Source organism: Talpa occidentalis, unplaced genomic scaffold (genome assembly GCF_014898055.3).
Source record: "Talpa occidentalis isolate TD23 unplaced genomic scaffold, MPIMG_talOcc4v2.1 talOcc4.4, whole genome shotgun sequence".
Taxonomy (NCBI): domain Eukaryota; kingdom Metazoa; phylum Chordata; class Mammalia; order Eulipotyphla; family Talpidae; genus Talpa; species Talpa occidentalis.
In genome coordinates, this window is record NW_023604295.1 from 20,801,537 (window position 1) to 20,828,008 (window position 26,472).

The 26,472-nt window shown below is 37.1% G+C and overlaps 1 protein-coding gene across 8 annotated transcripts in view; it reads left to right on the forward strand.

Annotated features, from left to right (window-relative positions):
- The window catches only part of FNDC3B (fibronectin type III domain containing 3B), a 316,053-nt gene that overhangs the window by 137,321 nt on the left and 152,260 nt on the right, over positions 1 to 26,472 (forward strand). The window contains exon 1 of one of the 8 annotated variants that reach the window (XM_054700367.1): positions 5,827 to 5,883. The exons of 6 other annotated variants lie outside the window; for them this stretch is intronic. The gene's annotated coding sequence lies outside the window, so the exon portion shown is untranslated. Of the gene's footprint in view, positions 1 to 5,826; positions 5,884 to 17,782; positions 17,895 to 26,472 lie in introns of those variants that run through there. One more of the 8 variants, XM_054700366.1, reaches the window with a different exon arrangement.

The following is a 26,472-nucleotide window of genomic DNA, read 5'->3' on the forward strand; positions in this document are numbered from 1 at the left end:
TTTTTTGAACCAGTGTATTGCACATTATAAGTTAACATCTTAAACTCCTATTATGAAAAAAATTCAATTTGTTTTGAAAAGTAGATGGAATTGTTTTGGGTGAAAACATTACTTGATCTCTACCTATTCAATGACTGGTAATGATGTGTAACAGAATTACTTATTTTAATTATCAGCTGTTTGTCCTCTCATTATCCCACTCAGGAGGGTAAACTCTATGCAAGTAGGCATGGCATGCATCCTGTTCACCCCCATGTCACTCATAGCAATATGTGGCAATTGGACACTGAGCAAATGTTTGAGGAATGATTGTTAGAATATGTGAATCACAGATCAGTTCTACAGAATTATTGAGTTAGTAAAAATTTCAGGCATTGTTCAGTGATTTCTACAACTCTTAAGCCAACTTCAGTCAGTGTTAGCCTAAGGGTATAATATAAATGTGCTTGGTAAACCTTTTTTCTGTTGTTATTAGAATTCAACAGTAGGAATATATGTACGGGGACTACATGTGAGGGGGGAAATCAAATACTGTCTCAAAATTAACAGCGATGTAAGGAAATAAATACTAAAAAACCCTGAAATATATTTTTAAGCCAAGTTTTGTAAGCCCCATGAAGTGGTATTCTTGCCACAAAGGCCATTTTCCTTGCCTTTTCATGTTTACAGTGATAATACAGACTTTGTTTGAGCTGAAATGTTTCAAGTCTGTGAACTGTACTGAGCCCACGCCCTGCACATTTTGCCTTCTGGCCTTGGTTTCAGATTCCTTACCTGTAGTGCCCCACCCGCTCAGTAAAGTGTGAGGCTCTTATCACATCTCCTTACATCACTGTGCCTCAGGTATCTTACCACACAAGATTTTAGACTACATTGTACAATTTTTGTGTGCAATTATATCATTTTATTTTGTTCACTGTTGTTTTATCACTGCCACAGTGTTTCTTCTACAAGGGCAATGGACATGAACCATCTCAAAGGAAAGAGAAGCATGTAAACTACATTTACTGCGTTTTTGTGCTTGGGGGACTATGAGTATTTTTTCTTAACATTGATATTTCTACTAAGGAATAGTGAACTTGCCTAAACTTAGTAGTCTTTAATCATGATGGGATAGCCACAATTGTTCTTACTTGTAAGACATAATTTGCTTCTAACCTGGAGCTGTTTGAGGGAAAAAATGTAAAAGCTATTCAATTAAAATATTGTCATTTAAACACTTAATATTCAGGATGTGGGGGAAAAACATTTTCTACTTAGGGCAGATTCCAATTTTTTAGTAATTTTAATTGGAAGGGTTTTTCCTTTAACAATCAAATCTAAAGTCCATTCCTAACATATACACACTAAATAAATGAATGGCCATAATTCCATAAAGCAATCCGTCAGATTGCTGGATACATATCACTAGACCTTTTCTTTTACAGACAAAGCAAAACAACTTGGGACATCTTTACTACACTTGACCCTCTTTAATACATAACTACTTATCCCAACTCCACCATCTGTTTTCTTGTCTACAGCATCATTCATTGAAAATTAACTATTTTCTATTTCCAGTTTTCAAAAACAAGGTGCTTCCTCCTCAGTAGTTTCTCACTTTGACGATGAGATAGTCTGTTACATTTTTGGAGTATAAAAGTAGCACTTCCTCAAATCTTATAATAAATAATGATCCTAAAAAGCCAGTGTTTTAAATAGATATGATTATATGTTTGTGTAAAGTTTCTTATATTGCTTGAAATGGGGGAATATCAGGAAACTCCTTTAATTATGATCTTTTATTATTTTCAAACACCAGCAACTGATGTTTGCTAATTACTTCTGGCCTCTTGACAATATACCCTTTTTATTACTATTGTACAGATGGAGATCTGTGCTTGGTAAAGTAGGGTAACCTGACCAAGTTTACCGACTTACTGAGAGGGGATATTGGAATAGCAACGCAGGCAGCGTGACTTCAGTTCTGCCATTGTAAAGTATGTGTCTTGTCCTGCGGAATCTTTGATTGAACAGTTTCTCTTTCATTAGTTCAGTCTGCTCTGAGTGCCTGATGCTTTGTAAAGATGCTTCATAAGGTCTGTGGTCCCAAGAGGCCCAAGACTAGGGTGAGTAGAATAAAGGTCTGTGAGCATGTAACTGGGAATGGTGGCAAGTCAGAAAATCCTTGGACTTCAGATTGTGTTAAATGTAACCTTAGTAAAGGAGCACAGATGGCTCACAAGCAATGGGAGTTTTCAGAAGGTGAGGTAGAAATGCTTTTAGTGTTCACAGTAGGAATCTGATTGCAACATCTGTTTTGCACAGCATTTGTCGTGAAATTTCCTTTATTTCTGTAGTCTGCTTGTAAATTGTAATAGGCTAAAATGGATAGGTTAACTTAGCCAGCAGGCTAGCTATAGTTAATATCACGTCAGGGGTGGGGGAAGGTTGATGATTAAACATTCAAAAATTTACCTGGTTTGATATTGATTATGTCTCTTGTTGAATCATAAATTATTGAAGAACTTGAACTTAACTTTACATACAACCTCCTCTCACTAAAAAAATTCATATAGTTTTAAAGTCAGTGATGCCATAGAACATACTCCAACTTCCTTATTTTCCAGCTGAAGAGACTCAGAGAGGTCACATTGCATGCAGCTGATGGTTGCAGCCTTTGTCCTGTTGGTCTTTTCTCAGTTTCCATGTCTCTCTCTCTCTCTCTGTGTGTGTGTGTGTGTGTGTGTGTGTGTGTGTGTGTAGTTTTAATTTAGTTTTTGTCTACACTATTAAACTCATGGAGTTACTTTACTTGTGTCAATATTTGGTGTCTGTACTATTGTTGATATCAACACAGTGCTATATTTTGGAGGCAGTGGGGAATATCTTTAAAGACTTAACACATGAAGCATTTACTTTGTGCTGGGTAATTTTTTACTCAGTGTCCACCATTGCCATTAATGCCATGACAACAGAGTGTTATTGTCATCTTTGTCCTCTTCCTCATCCCTGTGCTAGAGGTGAGAAGACCCAAGTTTCTCATCTTCAAGGTGGATGTAGCTTTCAAATCCTTGTCTAACTTTCAAGTATTCTCCATTTTGCAACAAAGAAATGTTGCAATTCTCATCCAACCAACTGTGGCTGACTGCAGTGGTGTCTGCAAGATCTCATATCAGCCTCTGGACCCCATGGGACAGATGGAGTGTTTGGTGTTGTCTCCTGTTGCCTTGAAATGGGGTCAGGGGACAGGCAGGCGACATGTATGTTGCCAGATCCACTGTTCCTCCTCACATAGAAATCTTAGTTTCACAACATAGGAACCTCAATTTTAACTTTTTGTGGGAAGGTAAAGGTGTAGGGTTGATGATCAGGTTTTGGAAAGCTAACTAATATTAACCAAATTCACAGAAATCTGTCTTATGAGTACTAATGCCAATTCAATAATTTGCCTCTTTAGTATACTCACATGTATCTATTTAAGGAGGATTTATTTTATAGGTAACTTACTTTTTTTATTTTGACTGTTTCAGTCAGTAACATGAATATATGTTATTCAGTCAGGGCATGAATATATCTGACCCCATCTTAATTTTGTGCATTTCCCCTATAAAGAGCTTGTAGCCTTCTGATGTTCTTATTGTAGTAACAAGTACTTCATTGCAGCCGTCTGGAACTATAACTTACTATCCATCGAGGTAATCTGTATGAAGTGCAATTTATTTCAGGCTGGATACAGGTCTTTCAAATGTAAACTCAGATAATTGTCTGAAAGAATTCACTATCTAGAGTTTCAGTATCAAGAAGAATGCCATTTATTTGGAAGTAAGTGAATGTCTTAACTGTTTCTTTGTGATTGTCTGTTCATTCCTCATTTCTGTTGTTCTGCTTTCCTCCCCAAATCCATGGTCTTGTGTTACCTGTTATTAGACCCTGGTCATGTCTTCTCTCTGTCCATTTTGCTCTTGCTATTCTGTCACTTCTTTCTCACTTGTACTATCATATTTTTCAGGCTGTTTTTGTTTTAAGTCTCAGGTACTCAGGTATATTAAAAGGTATTTGCAAAATGTTTTTCAAATGTAGAGAATGGTTCATATTACTAAGTTTTTTGTAAACGGAATATTTTGAATGGCTTCTTATTTTGGTTCATAGTTCCTAATTGGCTTGTAATTTTGTGTTCAGTGTATTTCCTTTTCCACAGCATTTTGGTTGTTGGTTGGTGGTACATTGCCATCCTTTACCAGTACTAGACTTTACTAGGATTTGGGGATCTTTACTTTGGGATTACTTGCTCGGCATTCTTTATTGACACTTTTGAGGTCTAGAAATGTGGCTTTACCAAATTTACATCATTTCTGTAATAACTGTAATGTTTATACTGAAGGGTAAATGGGAAAAAAAGAATGCTAATTATGGGTGAGCACATAAAATTAGAAAATTGTAGTAACAATTGTACTGTGGTAGGGTAACATATTTGTTCAGCCAGCCAGCTGTCAGTGAAGTCCTATTTGCCAGGTACTCTAGTAGGTACTTTCAGAGCTGCAAAAATGTGAGGCTAAATGATGCAATCGTGTCTTAGATGAACTTACTTATTTCACCTGTCACATGAAATAAGATGTAACCAGGAGCGATTGATTATGAATGAGATTACATGTCCCTATTAAAGATAAATACCACATTTGACAACCAGTTCTGCTTTCTTTTGGAATATACTTTCTTTGGTGAGGGAAACAGAATTTTGGAGAAATATTCTGTTTTTATGAGTTATAGGTAACCTCAGGTACAATGGAAATAACTAGGGTTGTAAAGACTATAAAATGGAAGCTCATGTAACTCTTGATTGAAATTTAAAATATCTGCTCCTCAACAAAAAGAGTTTGTACTGTATGGAAAGTGATAGTCATAAAAATCATGAATTTATTTTCCTTTTTATACTAGATTACATAGGCAGCACTCCCTCTGCCCACCTGTGCCTATGCAGGTGCTTCTTTTCACCAGCTCTCTCCGTCTGCAGGGCAGCAGCCTCCTGCCTGCCTGTGACCTGTACCTGCCAGGGTTTCTCCTCACTGACCTCCCTCAGTGGAGGCAGCTCTCCTCAAGGCCACCCGCCTGTGACCATGAAGGCCTCTCTCAGCAAACCTGCCCCTTTTGGGGCAGCTCTTCCTGCTGCTTGTGTTTATGCAAGTATCCTTTACTCTTCTGCCCCTTTCCCTAATAAACCTGCTCTTTAAATATATATAAAAAATACTATATTACATAAATGGGGACAGCAAATGGTTATATAAAATTTGGCATAAAAGCAAATTATCACTGGTTTCATTGACTTATAAATGAATTTGAAATGACTGTGATTTTGTTATTTGCTTTTCAAATAGAATCATACAGACTTCAAAGTTTTCATTTTCTGTATTTTAATTATAACTCACAGCTTCTATAAAATCATCTCAAAATATTGTACATGGTACTGCTAATAAGTATGTTGGTAGATGTACTCTATTGAAAAGAATCTAATTGTGATATAGATCATATTCCTAGCTTCAAGTTTCTAGATTTATTTTTCTGAACATTAAATTTATTCCGAACATTAAAGATCGATGATAGAATTTGGGATTTTCTTTTCTAAATATCGACTCCTCTAATCTAGTAGTGAGGAGTCACATAAGAAACCAATTTTGTAGGTAAATAACAGATGGCATTAAAAAAATTGGTGTTTTTCTTGTTACCTTAGGTCTATAGATTTAATGAGTTTAAATTATTCCTTTGGCCTCATCCCGAGTGGGTAACCTAATTCTAATGCCCTGGTGAATGGTTTCTGTGGCTACCATGTTGCTAAGAAACCTGTTATGCTATCAAGTTGCCTTGGTGAAGCAATGGCGCCTTAGATCTCCTTAGCACTGCTGAGAGGTGGTTAATCAGAGCTGGGAAGGGCCTCATAGCTTTTGTTTCCCAAGTTATATAACTAATTTTCACCAGGAAGGAAAACAAACCGGAATCTGTAAAAACTGACATTAAAAAAAAGTTCAAGTTACTTTAAATTATATCATAATCTTTAGTTATTTTAAAAAGTTGTGACCTAAGATACAAAGCTATTTTTACTAGTATAAGTTAGAATGATTTATATATTGAATAGTACATATTTATCCCTCTCTTTGCATTCTATTTTTATTATTTTAGAGTGATTCTTAGCAGTGCACTTAACAGTGTAGAGATGAGTTTTGGATTGAGATAGTGAGAAAAAATAAACTGAAATTACTCTAGGCACTGGACATAAATTGTTCTTACTATTAGATAACTTAAACATTTTATTTTAAAAAAGGAAAACAAATGCTATACTAAGTATCATTATATTAAAAATGTACCCAGACTTGTTACTCAGTTACAGATTCTATTCAGGTGGGGTCCTGACTTCTGTTCGGTTTGTGCCATGTCAGAAGGTTTCTATCTCAGATAAGGTTGCCATCACTGCAGATTCTTCAGAGTTCCCCAGTACGTGTTAATATTTGAAAGGATCTGAGAAGTTGTGCTGTGAACTTTGATCATATTGGATAACTTGGGGTTTTCTCTCTGTTATTTTCTTTCTCTATGTCATTTTCTTCTAATACCCACCTACATTTTGAATTGCTTGCTTTTAAGCAAGCATGTCAGATGGACTATGCAATAGGGATTACTCGCATTTTGACACCAGTCTCCTTTGAGTATTGCCAGTTGAATCAGCAGTCCTCCTCAGCGCTGGGGTGAGCTTGTTAAGCATTCTGCAGCAGGCTCAAGCAGTTAAGAGCTCAGGCTTCAGAGCAAGACTGTCTGGGTTCAATTTTGGGTTTTCTGCCTCAAACTTTTTGACCTGAAATGAGTTACATAATAACACTAATACTCAATTTCCTCAACTATAAAAGAGGGATGATAGCAGACTGTACCTCAAAGAGTAGTGAAAATTAGATGAGATGATGTGGCATCCTTGGTAGGACTCCTGGCACTTTCTGTGAGCCTTTGTACATGTAGAATGTTAAGTATATCACAGAGGACATTTTTAGGGGAACTGTGAGTTGTTTCTTGAAATCTTATAGTTTAAGTAGTTGGCATTTGACTAGGCCTCCTACATAATACTTTCGATAGCTGCGAAGAATTTTCAAATCAAAAATTTTTTTTTATTGTGTGCTTTACTTTTTATAGCATTTCTATTTTTTTCTTTTGAGTCTGTAGTTGAGTCTTCCGGATGTTGGCCCTAACTCTTGGGCTCTCTGGGGCTTTGTCTTCTCATATGAAAAGGAGGGTGAGGGTGGAATGTGGATGGTGTCACGGGGTATGCCTCATTCTGTGACCTGAACTCTGGGGTTGTGTGCTGAGACATTTCATACTGAGCAGAAGAAGGGTGTCTAGAGTTTGAGGGCAGCCTTAACGTCTTATAAAATCAGAAAGATAGCATCTCGCTTTCCTCTTCCCTATTCTGAGAAGGCTATGAGGCAATAAGTGGGCATTGTTTATGTGTTTGGGTTAAACATATGCTTTAAAAAATCTTTCATCTTTTAAAACAACCTTAAATTTATAGTACTGATGCAAGTAGAGTATGAAATATCCTACAGAACTTATTGGCTAAAACCAACTTACTTTTTAAGAAATAATTTGAATAGTACAAACAACTTTGTATTTGAATAGTACAGGTATAATTTCAATTGTACAAAGAACCACTGGAGAGAAAATTGGTCACTTGATACCCATTAACCCTGAATATTTTAGTTGTATTTCCTTCCCAAAAAAAAAAAAAAAAAGACATTCTCCCATATAACCACCAAAATTAGAAAATGTATATATGTAGAAAGTTTATGTATATATGTATTTGTATATAATATCTATATATACACATGATTTCAGTCATTTAATTCTCAGATCCCATTTAGGTTTCACCATTGGTCCCCATAAGATCCTTTATAAAAGAAACATTCAGTGCAAATCACATCTGGCCTTTATTTAGTGTTTCTGTTTAATTTCTTTGAGACTGGGACTGTTATAGTCTTTCTCAGAATTGTGATTTTCATACTTCTGAAATTACGGACCAGTGGATCATAATCCACTACTAATATTAACTTGAACCTCAAGTAAAGTTTCTTCAGGCTTGCTTTTGTGTCCTTTTAACATGTTCCCTCATTCACTGAACACTTCTTTACTGGTGAAAAAAGATGTTCTAAACTCATCCTGAAATTTTCTAGGCCTCATCATGTCCTAATCTTGGCTTAACCATTTCCCCGGGAAATCCTGGTTCCCTTAAGTAGAGAATGATGTTTGGAAGCCACGATCTGACTGATAAGTCTGTGTCCATTACCATTGAGTTTGCACCACTCAAGTGTTCTGCATGAACAGAGCTGGAAAATACTCAATTGTGTGTATATAGATATATGTGTACTTATACCCTCACATAGATATACATAGGCCTAAAACATGTACATGCACATATGTCTTCATCATATGCTACATATTGAAATCTGTATGTTTATGCTGATTCTCTCTCTCTCTTAAACAAATGATAAAGGTTTGGGAAGAATTCCAAGAATAATTCCAAGAATGTCGAGGATTCTTAATTGGAGCATTATGATCCCTAGAAGAACTTTTTCCCCCCACTGTTTTTTTTTTTTTTTCCTTTTTATTTATTTTTTAAATTTTACATCATTGTTTATTTTTTCACAATGTAGGATTTCTCTCCTCAGGTCACCATAGTTTATCCACCACCCAAGCACCCATAATCCTCCTCCCTAGTCCATTGTGCTCTCCTCCCCATCTGTTTTCTACCCCCCACCCCCTTAATCCCTCCCTTCCTAAAAGCCTCAGACCTGTGTTGTGCTTTCAAGGGTCGGCCTTTGTCTGATCCATTGGTTGGTTTCTCTAGATTCCACATAGAAGTGAAACCATCCAGTATTTATCTTTCTCTTCCTGGCTCAATTCACTTAGAATAATCCCTTCCAGCTCCATCCATGTTGCTACAAATGGCACGAATTTATCTTTTTTGATCTCTGAGTAGTATTCCATTATGTAAATGTACCATACCTTCTTTTTTTTTTTAATTTTGTTTTTATTTATATATTTTTACATCATTGTTCATTTTTAAACAATGTTTGCTTCCCCCCACCCCCTCAGGTGTAGTCCCCATAGAATTTCCTTTACCAGTGCACCCCTGCACCATCACTTCAGTCCCCTGTGCTCCTCCCTCAAAAAATTGTACCTTATTGATTCACTCATCTGCTCTGGGGCATTTAGATTGTATGCTGATACTTTGAACTCTTATCCAACCCTTGATGGATTTATTCTAATTCTCCTTTTCATGATTGTAAAGCTCATTCCTATAGCAGTGAGGAGTCTGGCTCCCTGTATATGTAACCTTCCCCTGCCTTACTCCCTGGCACAGACCAGCTAGCCTCAATACTTAGATACCTTCCTTGCCCTGCTCAGATCGTGTACCCAGGGCCAGACTGCCACCATGGGTGATGCTGTGCTCAGCCTGACTGTGCTTGGCCACCCCTTTATGTGGACACTCCATGTGGGGACATCTCCACACTGGCTTTCCCCGTCACTCAGCTCTCCCTCTCCATGTCCCACTGATCGCGGAACCCTGAGATGCCTCCCTTGGATAGGGAACAGGAGGAGGAGGAAGTCAGTGAAGTGTTATTTTCATGATTTTAATATACCGAGTGAAGTAATGGTAACTGTCAAGAATATTTTATTTTTGAGAACATTATTATAGTAGTCTTATCTAAGAAAAGGCTGCATATATATATATATATATATAATTGTAGTTGTCACTTGAGTTAGAGTTTGAACAAATCAGTGCATTGATGTTTGTGTCTCAAATTTTTCTATACCTGAAAAGTCAATAAAAACAATCTTGTAGTTTGAGGAGAGGTGAGAGGAGCATTTTAAAAAATGACTATTCTTTCAAAAGTGTATGTAAAGACCTTTACCCTTTATTTAATTTTAGTAAAAGTGCAAGTTTTGTGGCAGTTGTTGCCAGTGTAATCACTGCATATGTGTGCGGAAATTACAGTTTGAAAAGCACTTTTTAGCTAAAAACAACTTCTTGGTAGACTTGTTCGAACAAAGCTTCAGAGTTTTATACTTAAGATAGCTTATGATTTGTGTCTATTCCCTCTGGGAATAATTGGGCCAGTCATGTTTTCAGAATTCCCATCCAGCCACCCGCTCCAAGGGCTCCTACTGTGAAGCTCTCTTAGCAGTGCTACTGGAAACCCATTGTGGGCAGAGTTCTGGCCAAGGGCCCCCTCAAGATAGCCCCTGACTAGCCCATACTGGGGTGGGGGGTCGGAGGATGGGAAGCATAGGGTGCAGTTTTTCTATCCTAATTCTGGCTGCTCTCCAGATCATTTAGTGTCTGAGATTTTTCTCATTTCTCCATTTAAATAATTTAACACTACCACTTAGATAATACTAGGAAAGTGGGTATGTGCGTGGGTAGGTGGGTGTGGGGTAAAGTATGGGCCTTTTAGTTAGCTTCAGCTGTGCTCTTCTGCCACTTTGTGCTTGGAGGGTGACCTTGCTGTAAGGTAAATCTATTCACTCCTCTGGAGGATTTCCCTGTCATGGGTGTTTTATTTCCCAGTGGTTGTCTGAGTAAATCAGTGGGGATCTCTTGCCTGGTCTTTCAACCTTCCTTTTCTCTGCACAAACAATGACACTGTCATAAGTCACCCTCACCAGTTCCTTCCCTTGCAAGTCTGTGAAGTATTAAAAAGTTGCAATTCTTTAGCAGATATCAGGGTCCCCTCATCTCTTCATCATGGGGTTGCCAGATTTAAGCAAATGAAAGTGGACTACCCATTTAAAGTTGAATTTTAGCTATCTAAAATTTTAGATACTCAAGAAATAATTTTTAGTGTGTTTCTCATGCAGCCATTTAGAAACACATGAAAAATTATTGTGCATCTGAGTTTTAAATGAGTATATCCTGTGTGTCTTTTACCTGACAACCCTATTTCATGCATTTTTGTATCATGCAATAACTTGGGTACATGTTATACTTAGAATAATATGCATGTATGATCAATTCCTAAGAAGTTGGCAGCCTTCCCAATGAGAATTTGATGTTTTTCTCTTAACTGTCCTTACTGGGCAACTGGACTGCAAATCACATTTGCTGGATTCTCAGACTAAGTTATGTCAGTCATCTTGAGGTCGGAGCTTGAATTATAGCATCAGAATTTCTTATTAGCCTTTTCTCCCCTCACTCTTTTATGACAGTTCATTTTGTTGGCTAGAAATGTGGAATCTGAAGCATTCCCTTAATAGCGAACCTTCTCCCTTTACTCATCAAAAAAGATTGCTATCTGAGGTGGTATTTGCGAACAGAGGGGGTAAACAAAACTTGTATAAAAGCATAGCCTTCCACCTTACATTATCTTTTATTTGGTCAGTATTTCCTTTGTCACATTCTACAAGGAGACCATGTAATAGAAGTAAAGATCCCTTCCCTCTATTAGCTACTTCTTTTCATATCCTCTGCCTCACTTTAAATCAATGAACCGCTCTCTTGCAAGGGCACGTGGTTATTATTCCTAACTTGCTAAGTTAGGAATTTCTCAAGTTGAACTGTTTATTAGGTACCTTCTTAAAGGATAAAGAATAAAGAGTTTGCTTTTTTAGGAAGTCTTAGGATTGTCTTGTTAGATTGCTCATACAACAACTAGAATCCCGGTGAGGCTTTTCTGTCAGCTTTGTCATTTTCATCTTTCCTAAGTCTCTTGACCCCTGGAAGAGATTATTTGAAAGCACATTTATAAGTTGGATTCACAATTATGATTTGACTTAAAAAGCATCAGTTATTATTTGAGGCTTTTTAATGGTTTAAAGCAGGGTTGGCAAACTTTTTCTGTAAAGGTCAAAGTAGTAAATATCTTGCTTTGTGGACACATGGTCTCTGATGCATATCCTCTGTTTCTTTACAACCTTTAAAAATGTGAAACCCATTTTTAGCTTGTAGGCCATACAAAAACAGGCTGTGGGAAAACTGTTTTCCTCAGTAAGCTTAGTTTTCTCTTAGAAATATATTACATAGGGAGTTCTCTGGTTTTTGAGACAATCCCTTAATTTTTGACATACATAGAAATATTATTGATAGGGAGGTAACAAATGAATCTTAGTAATACGAATATGTTGATGATATATTTTTATGCTGTACTCCCATTTTTATTTGATTTCCTATTTATACTAAGCAACTTTCTCTGTCAAATCTGTAGGAGTAAGTGCTCATATCAAGTTCATGCCCAAAGTAGGGAAAAAGAATGACAGGTTGTGAGTTTGTCTTCTTTGTGTATATGTTTTTTTTTTTTTTTTTTTTTTTAAACTCATGACATGGAGGATGTGATGAAAGTTTGGGTAGAGCTAGAGATCCTATTTTTGCTGTATTTCAGAGTTGACAATTCTTAAGAAACTGCACAAACCTATTGTTTTGAAATCTTACGGGAAGGTATATCACATTCACACGCACTGAGCAGTGAGTTTGCTATTTCATTTACTCAGCCTTCTCTGTGGAGTTCTTCCAGATTACCATGCTGACAGCATCCATGCACCTACAGATTCACCATATACTGCCTACCTTGCCTGCTGCGGTGCTTGCTGATTGGTATAAAGTCGTTGAGTCACTCTTTGTCTATTTTTAAATGGAAATCGGGGCATTTCTCCATTCCTTTTTTCCCTTCAGGTCTTTACAAGTGATTTTGGGGCCCAAATGCAATTGTGAATTGACAGACATAGCTTCTAGGAAGGCAGTTGGGACCCACTGAATTGTGACAAAGGCATTTTGTTTAGAAGACTTGTCCCAAAGTGGTGTTGGAGTCTGAAAGAAGGCCCGCCAGCGTCTGGTTCTTTCTGCTGTGAACTAATAGGAAAGCTGATGTTTGCTGAGTGGAGGCTGTGCTCACTGTCCAAACAGATCTCTGTTTGCCAACTGTGAACATATTGCTGCCTCTGTGAGGCACTCCATCATGCCTTGAATGGATCCTCTTGTGTTGAGAATTTTCTGACTCAAAGAGGGGGAGAGAGAAATATTTCTTTCAGACTTCAGCATTCACTGTAGCATCCATAGTCTCATCAGACCTTTAGAAACCGAGCATGCCTCAGAGATGCTTCTTAAGGAGAATGAGAAAGGGGCAGAGAAAAAGGAAGAAAGTAAAAGACAGCCCCATTGAAATGCCTTTATTCTGGCCACTTATGGCGAAGATTTCGTAAACAAACCAGGCTGGCTTGGTATGTAGAAAGAATTGTGAGTTTACGCCTGTAACGTCTCCTGAGCAAAATAAAACTTTTCAGCAATGAATTTCCAACTCATGTTTCATTTCTGTTCACTTACACATGGACACGCCTCCCAAAGCATTGAATGCATTCATAATTATGTTAGTAAATGGGTAATAGAGCTTATTTCACCTGGATGATTTCTTTAAAAAATTGATATAAAGAAGTTTTTATAATGAAGTCTACTTGTTAGCAGGATGTTTTCTCTGCATGAATTGAGGACACAACTCATAGGACAAGGTTAGACATTGTAATCCATTGTTTTATATTTTATAGTTTAGAAGCCTTGGTTGCTTGTTTTTGGGGGAAGGACTAACACTGTTGACTGGAGTTGCAGCTAAACTAGCACATGTCATGGAGAGCACACATCTGTTTTGGCCTCAGTTGTTCATCAAGTACCTGTTGAACACTGGGCAAACTTTGTTTGGCACCTTTGCGGAATGAAGAGGGCTCTTGCAGTTGATAGGAAGGACAGGTGATTTTATGACTGGAAAAGTAGATCCCCATGTGGCAATGATCTATATTGCTTTCTGTTAGTCAATGAGATAGCAACCTTGGGGTTTTTTGTTTGTTTGTTTGTTTTTGTTTTTGTTTTTTTGCCTAGCTGGTGTAAATAATTTTTTGGTTTCTACCTGATAACAAGCTTAAAATGAAATCACCATTTTTGTTGTATTAACCTATACTATCAACCACTTGTGATGTTTGTATATTAGCATTAATCATTTCTGCCTGGATATTTTTATTTCTCACTACCCATTGTCATAAAAATTTGGGTCTTTAATTTTACTGGTTAAAACTGGCCTGTAACAGGAATAGTCAGACAGTTAGGTAGGAGGGAAAATGGCAATTGTGGCTGTAGTGTAATGGTGATGATCTCAGCTATACCGTCTGGTGAGCCAGCATGTGCCAGGCATTCTTATAAGCATTTATAGCTACTAACTCACCTCATCCTAGTCTCTTCAGCTTGGTCCCATTACTTTTTATTTTTTGGATGAGGAACTGAGGCATGGAGAGGTTTTAGTGATATGCCTAGGCTTTCACAACTAGTGGAGCTTGTAAGTGGATCTAGAACAGTAAGGTCGTGAGATCTATGTCAAAACCACTTTTCTATGCTTGGTAAGTTTTCAACAATTCTTGGAGTTTGGTTTGGGAGATATATTTAAAGGTCCTCAAAATCCGAGTCCTTGGAAGCTGAGCTCACTTGAGAAGGATAATGTATTTGTCCCTCTTCTGTAATCATTTTTATGACTGAGAAGGTTCTATATATAATTCAATCCTTGATTGCTGTTACTGTAAAGTGATTCAGTTACATTATGGTTTAGTAGCTGGGACCAGGTAAGACTTTTTGTTCAGAGCTGTATTGGTAACTTGAAGTCAATGAATTGTTATAAGGCATCTTATCATAAAATGAGGATACTTACATATAATTGTATGCTATATATGAAAAAAGAAAATTAGATATATATACACAATTCAACCATATGTTTCTTTATAATGTGATGAGAGGGGAAGAGAGGAAACACTGGCCACAGTTTTATTAGTCTATTTTTCCTAATGTAAGAAAATGTGACTGTTGGTGGCACGATTTGTTTTTTTTTTTTCAAGGCAACCAGCCATAGAGCTAATTGAAATTGGACATTTTAGGATCATTGTTATAGGAGTTATATTTATTACAGCTCTTAATGCTATGTTTAGCAGTTACCGATTATCTGAAATGTTGCACCAAGTAAAGAGGACTCAAAGTTTTGCATGAATCCCTCCAGGCAAGTTTTGTCCTTTATTTCTAGGAGCCCATCAGAAAGAAGCTTATTTATAAGTACATTTTAGAGACTATAATCAGCTATAAAATATTTTAAAAAATAATAAAAATAAATACATTTTAGAGACTATAATCAGCTATAAAAATAAAAAGATGCATATACTGTATTTTGTTATTTTATCTAGTTTCTAAACAATGTAGCTGATTTAAAGATTTTTGCAAGCGAGCACATGAAACCTATCCAGAAATTATAATATTTCTCCAAAACTAAAGTTTGCTCCAGTTTTTATTTGTTTATTCCTGGTAATTCTCAATCTGTAAATTCCAGCTTTAGCCAGATATTTGGCATTTAAAATCAGAGCCTTTATTTCTTCCTTTTCTATGACGCACTTTTTAATAAGACTATTGTGACAAGAGTACCTGGAAGCTACAAAAATAGGTATAATAAAGCATAAATTAGAGGAATTTGGCATTTCTCCCAACAAATAATAATTCAAACTTTATCACGCATTTCTAGCATCAACAGTTAGATATACTGTCCACTGTCAGAAATTTTTTTTTTTTTAATGAAAGTATTTTAAGTCCCTCCCTTCTTCCAAAGTTTGGGGGGTGGGTAAGAGTGCATGACAAAAAGTAGGTAGGAAGCAAATGGAGAAAACAATACAATTTTTAAATTTTTAGCAGAGAGGGCATTCACTTGTTATTATATTCCCAGGGATGAATGACACTAAGGAGAATCTAGCACTCTAAAATGTGCAATAAAGCAATATTTTTCATTATGCCAAGACTGAATTTTAGAAAACACACTTAGTTATAACACATGGCATTTTAATGCAAATCAAATTGTAGAGTGCTTGGGATGACCAAACTTTAATAGCACTGTTTACTATCAGCTTATCTAGAGATACCAAGTGTTTCTTTAAAGTAAATTTTTTGCTTTGCTAGGCAGTTGTCCTAAGAGTTCTGGACAAATGGTTTTATGCTTTCAGGATATGAGGAAGTTAGATTCATGCATTATCTCAGAAATTATTTTCAGTTTTACATGAAGTAGGCAATGAGCCACCAGTCTCTTCAAGGAGGCAGTGATGTTTTTGTTAATTTTGGGTATTTATAAAACATGTAAGAATTGTTTTTTACATAATTTAACCAAAGTAAAACAAATGTGTTGATTCCTATAACTAAATTACTACTAAATTCACTAGTCACAAAATCATTAAATACATCTAGAGAAAGCTAGCCTATCAGACTTACCAAAGAAAAGCTCAGCAGTCTGAAGCCCATAGAACATCAGTGCAAAAAGTGACCAATTCTGACCTACAAGACGCTTTGATCACTTTACCTCCTGTAATTTCTGTTATTTATTTGATATTTGTGAAATGTCAGTGAAACCAGATTTGAAGTTAAAGGAGAAAGGAATAGAGTGCATTTATTAAATGAATTACGCTCTACTCTGTAGTTATATCTTACACATTTTTTGCAGGAAATGACTTTTATTTGTGAGACTTTAGGATTACAACTGTATCTTTTGATAGATCTATATTGGGTTTTTTTTTTTTTTTATAGAGGCATGCTTTATTTATTTGTTTGCTGGTTTGTTTGTTTGTTTTGTTTATACATGCACTGGGTACAGTCAGAAGTGCGGGAGGGCGAGAGAATTCACCAGAGCCAGAGCGGGGAGCAGAGCAGGCAGAAGGACCGAAGTACACTGCTGAGGGGAGCAGCGGGCGGCAGGAGAGGTCTGCGCGCCATGTGGGACCCTCCTCTGGTGGCCGGGGAGCAGCCGGGGATCGAACCGGCGCCGCAGAGGCCGCGCGCAGCTTCGCAACCCAGCGCTCAACCGCTGCGCCACCGGGGAGGCCCTATATTGGGTTTTAATGGGAATTTTGTGATTTTCCAGTGTGATTATACCACCACTGGATAGCTTTGGAGAGCTCTATAGATTGGGATTCTGAACTTTCTGATTTCTTCTCAAACTGTATATTCTATTTCATTAATTTTAAAAAACACATTTCCACTCCCATCTTAACATTTTTGAAATTGGCATGCATCTTACAATTGATTGACTATTGATTAGATGCAATCAAATGGCACTTTTTCTTTTTAGTAGCATACAAAGTGATGTTTTGTCTTATTGATAGTATTTTGTACTTGGTGAAAGGTAATGTTTATGAAAATATCACCCTGGACTTAATGTAAAAAGATGAATCTTTTTTTTTTCTCCTTGTTCTGTTGGGCTACAGTTAGAGAATCTAAACTTTGGATCACTAATAGACATAAATGAATTTCATTTTATTTATTTGAATGGTTAATACCCCTGAGAACCTCATTAGTTTAGTATTTTATAAGTTGCTGTAATCCCCTCACAACATGGTCATACCATGAGCAATCCCCATGAAAACCTCCAGAATGAGGTAAAGAAGCAGATTCTCTCAAATAGATAATTTTGTTTTTTAAAATAACAAAATCAAATAGAAGAAGCATCTCTGAATAAAACCTTTCTAGAATATAATCTTGAATTATACTGGTTTGTTAAAAATGATTAAATTTAATAAATTTTAAGTTTCTAGATGGGTTATAAACTATTATATCCATTTTTCTTCTTGGGGACAGGAGTTAGGCAGGAGGTGTCGAAATAAGATATCAAGTTATTGATGTTTTTCACTAAAATGAATAAATTTTAGATTGTTTTAGGGTTTAAAAGGCCTAAGTGTTCATTTTCTTAAGACTCTGCATTTTAATGCTTTAACTTTCTAGACTTTCACAAAATATGAAAAGAGCTGCGAATGAATACCCAAATGGGTATTGAGAAGAATAAACGAAGCCTTTACGGAAGAAAATATTCTTTTTTCTGCTTCGAGAGAGACATGTCAGCTGAGAAGTTACTTGCCTTTTAGATGTGTTACCCATATGTAGACTCATTAAGTCATTATTTTTATGCACATTCTTAGAGAGTTGAAATAATGCCACTGATGTGATTGCAAGATTTGGGACTGAAAATTAGAAAGTACTGCCTTGTTTTTCTATGCCCGATCATCCTGTTTTAAAAAAAACCCTTTGGGCTATAGTTACAAGTAATGAAATTATATCACATGAAGTGAACTTTTTGTCTTGAATTTGTATGATGATGCATAAATATACCTAAAATATAACTAAATCTCTAAAGTATTTCATACAAATAACAAAAATTAATCATAATATGTATATGTGAAAAATATATTTAAATGTATAGAGTGAATTCAAATACCAATGTCTCGTGGAATTTCCTGGCACCAGGTGATTATGGGCAGCCATTCTAGATGCCAGGCAGTGATTAAGGGTGGTTGTGGGTGGCAGGTATGATGTGTGGTTACATTTCAGGGATGGGTGAAGTTATGAGCAGTGCTTGCTCACAGTCCTTAGTAGTTATGTAGTAAAGAGGGTCAAGTGTAGTAAAGAGATCCCAAGTGGTTTTGCTTTGTCTGTAAAAGAAGAGGCCTAGTGATATGTATCCACAAATCTGAAGGATTGCTTTATGGAATTATGGCCATACATTTATTAATTCGTATACATTAGGAATGGACTTGAGATCTGATTGTTAAATGGAAAACCTCTTGTCAGTTAAAGTTACTAAAAATTGGAATTTGCAGCATTTTGAGAAAGTAAATGATATGTTACATCAAGTATTCTGACAACTTCCTAGAAATTTGTTTCAGCATTTAAGTATTAAAAGAGGACTTGAACTGGATAACCTTTCAGATCCTTTCCACCCCCGAGGGAATTCCAGTTCTGTGAACCTGGCTGTCAGCTAAAGATTTTATCAACTTTTCTACCTTTTTACCTATTCTTAGATTGGTAGTAATCATATCATAGTTGACCAGTAATCATATAAATAAATGCTGTAATTGCATGGACCGCTTCTTAATAGAGTATTATAATTCTTTTTTTTTTTTTTTAAAGATTTTTTTATTTATTTATACAAGCACTGGGTACAGTCAGAAGCGCGGGAGGGTGAGAGAATTCACCAGAGCCAGAGCGGGGAGCAGAGCAGGCAGAAGGACCGAAGTACACTGCTGAGGGGAGCAGTGGGCGGCTGGAAAGGTCTGCGCGCCATGTGGGACCTTCCTCTGGTGGCCAGGGAGCAGCCGGGGATCGAACCGGCGCTGCAGAGGCTGCAGGCAGCTTCGCAACCCAGCGCTCAACCGCTGTGCCACCGGGGCAGCCCTATAATTCTTTATTATATGAAATCCTGTGATCATTTTGTTGTTACCTTGCAAGTATAATAGTTACTTTATTATGACTAAAGCTGGAGGACTATTTTTAGCCAAATTATAATCATCTTTGTTAGTTGAAATATATTCAGTTAAGTACCCATTAATGGATAAAATCTGTGGAACTCTATTGTCTTCTCCCTCTTCACTTTTAAATATTATACTGAAATTAAGAGTCAGCTAATTGGGCTTAAAGAAACTACAAATAAGATATGTTTCAAGATTCTTGAGTGTGCTCATTTTTCTTCTTCCTTTCGCTTATTTTTTTTTTCTAGGTTCTTATTCCTGTAGGATATGGACATTGAAATCAATGAAGTGTGTGGCTGTGGGTTAGGAAGGAGGGTTGGGTAGCTTTTAAAAGAAAGTAGAGGCCTGGAAATCTGTTTTTTCAAAAGATCCTAGATTTGAATGTCACTAACATTTGAGGATCATAGCAGGAAGGGATTTAGGGATTGTCATCTGATAGTTGTTTTCTAGAATCTGCAAGAAGCATAGTGCTAAATGCTACCAGTAACTTGTGGCATATCCCTTTAGAAGGAAGGTAGAAATCATTAGGTTTTCTTTTACTTTGTATTTGAAACAAGTAACATGTAAGTCGGGTGACTTGTCCATATCCCTGTAAATAGGATCCCATCTCTTTACAGAGTCCCACTTGGTTTTGATGGCATGGATTGAAGAAAAGAATTAAACAAAAATACCCCTCTCATGGATTCAATAGAGCTTTTTATGAGTTGCTGTTTTAAATATCACATGTGTGCTGTTATTACAGAGGTTTTCATGACTTATGTTGAGTCAGAAAACAATTCATTTAAGATTAGTTGTGGCCATATATTTTCTGGTTGTGGTTGTCCTGTCTGGTTTATAGTTTTCACTCCAATCCACCACATTATTTCTTTCTTCTGCTTTCTTCTTCTGTCTAGTTCTGACAGCCTTTTCAAATACAGGGTCAGCCTTTCTCCCTCAGACTCTTCTTTTTCTTTATTACCTGTTCTTTGCTTTGTTCTAGCAACACATTACCTAACAGACCCGCTGCTTCATAGCCATGATCAGAACATTTTTAATCTGAAAGTGCACATGATCCCTTGGTAAATTTGAGGATAACCTGTGTCTCATTGACCCTCAGGACATGTTCACATATGCATGCGGAAATTATTTTATAGGTGAAATCAGGGGGAAGAGACATTATAAAGCTTTTCTCAAAAGCAGTGATGAAAATAAGGAGAGGTAAAAGATACATTCTCATCTTCTCATGCACAAAGTTTAAACAGTCATGTCTGGGAAGGAAGAGATAGAATCCTAATTTCTTGAAAGGATTTATGACCTGCTCATGTTCACTTATCACGTGTACTTGTTTGTAGTTATGCTCCTGATGAACCATTGATAGTGCTATATCTGAATTCCCATTTTGATGTAATTTTTTTATTGCGCATGTTTATAATTTCACTTTCTCCTATTTACCTATCCTAACATGGCCTAGTCCTGGCCATTCTTTATTAGTAGGGAGGTCCAGTTGTCTGGATGAGGTAATTTTAACATTTATTGATCCTTTTGAAAAGCTTGTTGCTTTTTCCCCTTAGGAAAAACAGCAATGAATCAGCGAGGAGATCTTTCTGGTAACTAGTGAAGTGAAGATCCTCTTGTCTAACTTGTTTCAAGCCCCCTTAATGGATGGACAGTTGATATTTGAAAGTGAAATCGTAGCCTGTTCAGGAAAATTGTTTCTCTGGAACCCATGTGCCAGGGCTAGAAGGCATATATGCCATAAAGCAGTCGGCTACCCCTCGGACAATAACTGGGTCAGCTCATTTTTATAGCTGAGAAAATAGCCGGCCAGGGTGACCTAACCTTCTCGCTATTACTTGGAGGTGTTTACTGACTGCCTTTGATCAGACTTCAAATGTGGGAGAGCCTAACTTATTTGTAGTAGTTGTTTACTGTTGGTCCTCATCCCCCACCCCCGCCTAAATAACAGAGTAAAAGCAACAGGCTGTGTAAACATGGCAGGTCTGCAGGAACTCTCATTTACTTCCTGGCTGCCTCTGAGTGGCTAAGTTAAGGTAGAAACTAGAACTATAAATTGAACTAGTCATCTCAAAGCCCATTATTAGGTCCCAGCCACTGCACAATTTAGACAATTTTTATTAGCAATCAAACACTTTTGTAAAATTACATTCATTTCAGAAGATTGCCAGTCTTTAGTTGAGACACCTTCCAAACTGACGTTGGATGATCATAAGCAACGTTCTAGATGGAGAGAATATGACATTGGGTAGATAAACTGTGACTTTTGTTGTTTTATGGAACATTTGGTTCATATTTTTTTCATTTCCATAATTCTTTTTCTCTAGTAGTTCTAGATCATGGATCCCAGACATTTATTTCTCTGCAAGCTTTTGATTTGAAGCACATGAGTTAAAATAACTAAACTAGTAATAAAAAAAACCCAAAACTTAAAAAAAATAGGCCTCCCTGGTGGCACAGGGGGTTAACTTTTATCACTATGAAGCTGTCAGCAGCCACTGCAGCACAAGTTCAATCCCTGGCCAGGACACTGACCCACAAGGCACAGCAGACCTCACCTGTCTTGCCCGCTGTTCCCTTCGGCAGTGTATTTTAGTAGATCTGCCTGTTCTTTTCCCCACTCTGTCTCTGATGAATCCTCTCACCCCCTGCACCTCTGGCCTACACCCCAACTCTTGTATGCATAAAAATAAATAAATAAATAAATAAATAAATCTTTAAAATAACTAAGCTAGTAAACCATTTGGCATGTTTTCAATAAAATAGCTCTAGAATGTTGTCATTGGCTCTCCTTTATGCCAAGCATTCTCTCCGGGCAACAAAAGAGCCAAACTTGAGAGCAGTTAAAGGATCTTCTGAGGTTTGCTTTGCAAAATCTAACTCGAGCATTGGATAATTGAATGCCTCTCAATATATTAAGTGATGATATGTTGTTAAAGCTATACATTATTATTTGTAATTCAGCTCAGGTGGGTGATTTTTTTTAATGTTCTTTGTAACAGATGAGTAATGTAAAACAAATCTTGAGGAGTACAATCATGGTTAATGATTTCAGTACTGTATTCAAACCTGCTGCTCTGAGCATGACTTTGAAATTGCAAAGTAGAGCACAAATGAAATAGGAAATGCATATTTACCTCTGAGTTATTCACAGAGTTATGAAATTCACTGTTTGCTCTCCTGTCTTATTATTGCTCTGTTCTTCCTGGGAGTAGAGGACCTTGTGGCCGGACAAATGGAGTAGAGTGAGGTCCTGGGGAGGAAAGAGTGGACAAGGTTTTTGTTACCCCTTTTCCCTCTCATAACTTTTCCTGAGAGCAGATAAAATTGCTGGAAGACTGACAGGCACCCCTTTTAAAATCATAAGGACCCCCATGAGTAATGGGGGGAAGGGGTGGCATATCTCTTAGTTGCTCTTACTCCGGTGACTTTCGGTGAATAATCCTCTTTTTCTAATTCTTTTCCCCACAAAAAATTAGTACACTTTAAAATTATTCCTTAAAACATCAGCTTATGTTTATTTTAGGACCTTTAAAATGGAATTTTAAACACCCCTGTTCTCATAAATGTTTACCTTCAACAGAGCTGTTGGAGGGGTCGCTGAAATTTTGCTCACCTTTTTCTACTCCCTTGGTCTGGTAACTTCCTCTCGAATTTGTTATTAGCAGGAATTCCAGTAGTTGGGCAAAATAGATTCTCTGTTCTTTATGATTAAGGGGGAGGAGCTCTCTGATGTCCTGGGTGGGCATGAAAAAGAACACAATAGGAACAACTGGCTTTTAAAGAGTTTGAAAAGAACAGTGCAATGCTCTTTTTTGGTGCCTTTATTTTTATTTTGCAGTTAATATTTGTGGGGACTTTTCTTTGTAAACTACCAGGAGCCCTTTCTCAATATCGAGTTGTATTTATACCATTTCTCAGAGTTTTCAAATTAATAAGGTCCTGGCTTAAGTATAAATAAGCAAATCCATGGGTTATATGCCATTTAAAACCCAATATTGAAAATCAAAACAGAGTGAATCTTAATACTCATTTAAATAAGCTTAACTAACAGGGTGATAATGAATTTTTTTTATTTGTAGGTGTTTATGTTCTTAATTTGGTAGGCTGATAAGGTTTACCTTGCAGACCAAGGCTCTGGGACTTGGGAGATACATTGTGAGCACCAGGCTGGATTTATGAACCACTGTTCATTTTGTTCTGTTTTTTTTCCCCCCAAAGATCCACTTCTTGAAACCATTTCTCATAGGCCTTTTCGTTACTTCTCTAATCTTTCCTATTGCTGAATTAGACTTCACCAAGTGTTCGTGGCACTTCAGAATCTGGGCTGTATGCCTGACTCCATGCTGTGAAGTCTAGTGTCCATCACAGAAAGCTCAGGCCAAAAGCAGGACACAAAGCTGGGCTCCCCCGCACCCCCCCCCCCCGCCCCATGAGCTCCTGTGCACCTGTGCATTACTCATTCTGCATGCCATTCTCTCCATAATTAAGAACAGAAATGCTTTTCTCTTCAATGTCATTGTGTCCTTGGCATCCTGCACAAGGTCTGGCAACTCGACTGGGTTCAGCAAAGGTTTATTGAACTGAACAAAGCAACAACCTAGAGTTTTAAAATCAGGAGTTGAAGTCTGCATTGCCAGCCTCTCTTATTCTACCTAGTATTTCTGACAGTCTTTTAGAGTTTGCATTTCTGTATCCCTGAGTTTAAGTCAAGCTTTTAAAACCATGTTAGGTCACCATGTCTATTTTGAATGGATATTAACCAATTTCTTTTACCAGTCATTGCCAGTTACTTCAGGGTTTTAAGTGTGTTTCTCCTACCCACCCCACAGATAATTTTTATTGACCTGCTCTGAGAACTCTGGGTATCTCTTAAGACAATCGCTGCTTGTATTTATGTTGGAGTTTGTTGGCAATATATCTGTTTAAAACCCTGTGTGACTTTCAATCCCTTAGAGTATCTTATACAACAAACATTTTATTGAAGTAAAACGTTGACTAATATAAGTAGTGCACTCTGTGGTCACACAGTAATTCTGTAGATATTATTAATTTGGAAACTTAGTAACTTTTCATCTTATTTGACTTAAAACAGCCTCATAAAGTAGATTGGGTAGATCTCTCCCTTTTCTTGAAATTGAAGAAAATTGTGATTCATGAAGTTTAGTCTTATGTGAACAGTAAAACTCTTGTCTTCCTACTCCTGATGCTCTTATAGCAGGTAAGTAGCAAAATTAGCTCAAAGGCGAGTATTTGGAAAGAAAAGAGCTGGCATTGTTTCATATTGGCAAAAACAGTTTTGTTAACTAATGCAGTGTCTTTTGTTTTAAAATTGTTAAGTGATAAGAGAGTGAATTCCATCAGTAACTCAGTTTTGTTTTTTGGTAGTGATTTATTTACTTCAGGAACATTTCAACAGGCACGTTTAGTTTTGGGGCAATTTATTGTTATGGTCACCTGCCACTTTTTAAGGAAGAGGGCTGAGCCAGACTAGAAATTCTTGTAACGAAGCCAATGTCAGAGAGGTCTTTTAGAAAACACAGGTTGATCCTTTGACTTAGCGCTCTTAGGACGTTTACCAAGTCAGGCATACCTGACTTTCTGGTTTCCTAGAAATTAGGGAAAGATAGACAAGGGTTAGATTAGGGATGGGGTAGTAGATAACTGTGGGAAAGCAGCCACTCTTCCCTTTTTCATCATTGTTCCTTATTTTTTAATAATCATAATTTATGTATTTTGAACACATTACGATTTTTAAGGGAGGATATTATTTCTAAGCTATAAATAACATTTTAGAAGAATGTGAAGAACAAAAATTAATTTGCTCATTTGAGAAACTATGTAATTTTGATTTTTCTCAGTGGTAAATGATTACACTTTATTAGTCTCTTTGTTCATAAGTATTTTTCCCTTGTGCACAATAATAAAGTTGTTTCAAAAATACCATCATTTGGGTCTCCCTGGTGGCATAGAGGTTAAGTCTCAATGCTGTCTATCAACGCTGCCACCTGAGTTCAATCCCCGGCCAAGGAGCTACCCACATGGTGCGGCAGACTTACCTTGTCTCACCTGCTGCTCCCCTCAGCAGTGTATTTAAGTAGATCTGCCTGTTCTGCTCCCAACTCTGTCTCTGGTGAATCCTCTTACCCCACCCCCTGCACTCTGGCCTACACCTCAGTTCTTGTATGCATAAATTAATAAAAATGAATCTTTAAAAAAATGCCATGATTTGATAAGACACAGTGCTAGGTTGTTGTATGCGTTCCATCTCCTTGGCCTCAGAATAACTGTTGGAAATAGCTCTTGTCATCCCCCCTTTTAAAAGATATTTATTTTCTTACATCATTCTTAATTTTTGTTCGGTATTTGATTGCTCCCTGCAGGTGTCGTTCCTGTAGTTCTCCTACCACCACAGCACCCATGATCTAGCACCACAGTTCCCTGTGCTCTTCCCTTCCCTGTTTGACCCCTCACCCTTCCCTCTTCCTCCCCTGCTGTGGGCCTCAGATCTCCAGTCAGCTTCCAAGTGTTCCCTTTTTCCTGGCTCTTTGTTTGGTTCCTCTATATTCCACATAGGTGAAACCATCCGATATTTATCTTTTTCCTTCTGACTTATTTTGCTTAGCATAATCCCTTTTTGTAGGTCAGAAAAGTGCTGTTCAGTCAGAGAGGTTTTGAGTAACTGGCCCAGAGTCATGCCAAGGTGTGGTAGGGCTCACATTCAAACTCAGGCCTTCCTAGTCTAAGGTTTTGTTCTTTGCTCAAATTCTGCTCTTCCCAGCCTGTTTCCTCAATGGCAGTGTCCTTTTGGGAAGAAGTAGTAGTTACATGTTGAAAAGACTCGTGTGTCTCATTCAGAGAAATGTGCCATCTGTATTTGACTTCTGAATGAAACGTATACCTTGAGAGAAAATGGCTTTGCAACAACATTTTAAGTAAAATATCTTATTCCCCAAGGAAAGTAAAACTAGAAATACCATTGGGCTGAAAACTAGAACTCAGTTCTAAACTCTGTTACATCACTTGTCTGCTGGTTAGTTTGTCTCTGGACCTCCATTTCTTTATTTGTAAAACAGTGAGACCTCTATAAATCCTAAAGACCCATATTACATTTCCCTGGTTATGTGCTTATCTTTAAAAAAAATATATATTGAGATAACATGCATTACATTATAC